This window comes from Cupressus sempervirens, chromosome 5, assembly GCF_028749045.1.
Source record: "Cupressus sempervirens isolate cs-2001-9-10 chromosome 5, ASM2874904v1, whole genome shotgun sequence".
NCBI classification, from domain to species: domain Eukaryota; kingdom Viridiplantae; phylum Streptophyta; class Pinopsida; order Cupressales; family Cupressaceae; genus Cupressus; species Cupressus sempervirens.
The window spans coordinates 186,936,290-186,939,530 of record NC_143122.1 but is presented as its reverse complement, the minus strand read 5'-3'; positions in this window follow the sequence as shown (position 1 = coordinate 186,939,530).

Here is a 3,241-nt window from a genome sequence, read left to right as displayed (position 1 = left end):
TAGTTTGAGGAGTGGAATCTGATGCATCTTATGAAAAAACTAGATATGTTTTTAAGTTCTTCTAGTAGTAAGATTTCTTTTTCCAAATCTATATTGTTATTATGGGAGGACAACCTACTTATGTTGTGTGAAAGATTTGACATTAGCAAGGGGCACTAACCATATAGTTTAGTATTTCATTTTTAGTAAACCCCAATGTAAATGATATATGGCTATTGATTACACAGAAGATTCTTAAAAACTTGAATAAATGGAGTAGAAACTTCCTCACATTAGTAGGGAGGTTGGATTTTTGTTATAAATATTGTCCTTCTATTCAATTTATTACTCCTTGTCATGGTTTTTCAATCAGAATCATTTTTCTCACATCCAAAAGGTCATTAGGGACTTCTGATGGTCAAATTCAAAAGGAAATAAGAAGGCTCATGTTGTATATTGGGAATTGTATACCAACCAAAATATTTGGAACGTATGAGGTTGAAACATTTAAGGATAGAGGGGATTTTTGTTATTTTCAAATGGCTCTCTAAAGATAGTCAATGGGGAGATCCCTATAAAATGCTCATCAAATATAATATTACTTGTGGCCATCCCTCTAAAGCCAAGTTCTAGACTAGTTTAAATATGTATAATCTCCTATCTATAAATTATAATGTAGAGGTAGGGGGGTCTAGTTTGTATAAATTAATTTGGAAATGATAAAGATATATTAATTAGTTATCCAACTAATATCACAATTATCAACCTTATTAAACTTTAACCATATGAGAAATATAATCAGAAATCATAACAAGATACTCATACACAATAACACCATATATGTTAACTAGGGAAACCCTTGATCAGAGGGAAAATCCTAGTGGGGATGGTACCCACAAGATGATTTACTAATATAAATATTGCTTGTTAGAGGATGGATCATGTAAGGAGTCTATTACAACATCCAATACATATCATTCCCTATTAGGAGACTTTGAATCCCTAATAGAAGATTCCAACCCTATTAGGAGTTGTGCCAACCTCGTTAGGAGTTGTGGAAGATAGTTGGACCCACTACCCAAATATCTTCAAGGGAAAGACCAACGAACCCATTGTTCAAATGATCTTTGTATTATTCCTTGGAAAATAATAGAAATAAATTGTACTTCCTTCCTTTCTCTATCCTATCAAACGAGCCTCTGCTCCTTCTGATCTTGTAGCCAGATCAAAAAATTGGCATCCAATAATCCCTTGGATCACTTACATGCATTCACCAAACACTCTACTCCTTTTCACACTTCACACTCAATATAATACATAATACAATTCCACACCTTAAAAACAAGGAAAACATCTTTCCTTTACACGATATCTTCAAAATAATTCCTTGAGTTGGCCTTGAGACTTTCTCAATTAATTATAATAAGATAATTAGTTAATTACAATTACAATAGCACTATCAGCTCATAGTCTATACAAAACTTCACATCTGTGATACTATGGCTTGTGTATCTACTAATGTCATCCTATGACTATCCTCTATCACTGTCTAACCAAATGTCTCTTTATTACATCTCAAATGAAAGATATAATACAAACATCAAAAACTACTTTCCAAGCATTCTATCTCTAAACCGCTCTCAGTAGATCAAGTACAACTTCTATATGTCCTTGTCATGTGTGTTGTACATTGAACCATGTCATTAGGACACTGTTCTGAACATGTCCATGATTGTGCATCACCAGAAAAGAAAAACCTTGTGTGTACAACTAAGATCTGTCTCTACTAGTCTTCCTAGACTTACTGCCATGTTGACATCAATGAAAAACATAGTCTTGAATGCAACATTTCAATATTCTCCAATGCTTAGGGTACTCCCCCAATGTAGTATCATAAGCATTCATGCTAATAGTTTCTATCTTTGATAAACTATTACCAAAATTATTAAGCTCAAATGCAGTCATCCTACCAATCCAAGCATCAACGGTAACAATATTACCAAGATGGATCTCAAATCTTGAATAGTAGAGACTCCAATAGCATATATAGGTAAGAGAGTTCTAATAATTTTGGTTACCACATCATATTGAGTAATGATTCAAATAACTCCTTTGATAGCACTAACTACCTCCTTGATTTTGCTACAATATAGTACAATGTTCTCACCCTCTTGCATTATCATGTCATCAAATTTTCCTACAAGACTCAATTTTTTCTCTTAGTACATTCTAATCACCTCCACATACAAGTGCAAGTTTCCCCTAGATCTCCTTTGTTGTAGCACAGTTCTTGATATCATCAAATTTAGAATCAATTAGAGAATAAGCCATCTCAATTATTAAGGTATTGTGTTCTTGTTTTTCCCTCATCTTCTCAACTATCATAGGTTTAACTAGTGGTGAGCTATAGTGATTATCCAAGTAGTCTAATGCATAATCTCTAATTCCAAATAGGTATAACCTCATCCTAATTTTACATGTGGGAAAGTGCTCCTTGTTCAACTTAGGCACCTCTCTCTTAGACATATTTTTATTTGATACTAATTGTTGGATAACTGAGAGGGGGGGTGGCTGGCGGTGAATCAGTTATCTTGAGTCCCTTAACAATTTTCACCTCATTAACTTGTCAGCAAATAAATAATTCATAAACTAATATTAGTTTATAATATTATGAATATGAGAACATGAAATAACATAAAAACATATCCAAACACACATTAACACTAGTTTTTAATGTGGAAACCTAATTACAAACACATTTACTAAATGTGGCCTTATTAGGGGATTTGTAGAAAATATCAATTAGCTTTTTTCATTCCTCAATGAATTTCCTTATTAAAGGACTCAGTACATCCATTAGAATGCCACCTTAAAAATGGTTTACAGAAAGGATTGCTAAATCCACTCAATTAAGATATTTTTTGCTATAATGGTTAGAAAGTAACAATTAAATGAATTGTAGAAATAGAAACTACCTTTTCCATTTCAAAATATCCTTCTCAACTTATCACTTCTATAAACTCTTCTTTACTAATTGATCAAAATACACACTCCATTCAACTCTTTCTTTCACAATTTTCTTTTCCTTTTTTCTTCTCGGTGACTCTTCTATCTATATTCAATTATTAGTAGAAACATCATTCTTTCTCATCCCTTATATAGGGATTTTTTTTCCACTTAATCATGTTCATTAGTGTTTTGTGTATTTCCTCTCATCCATTCTATCATAGCGCAGATCACATTCAATACTATCTAGTACTAG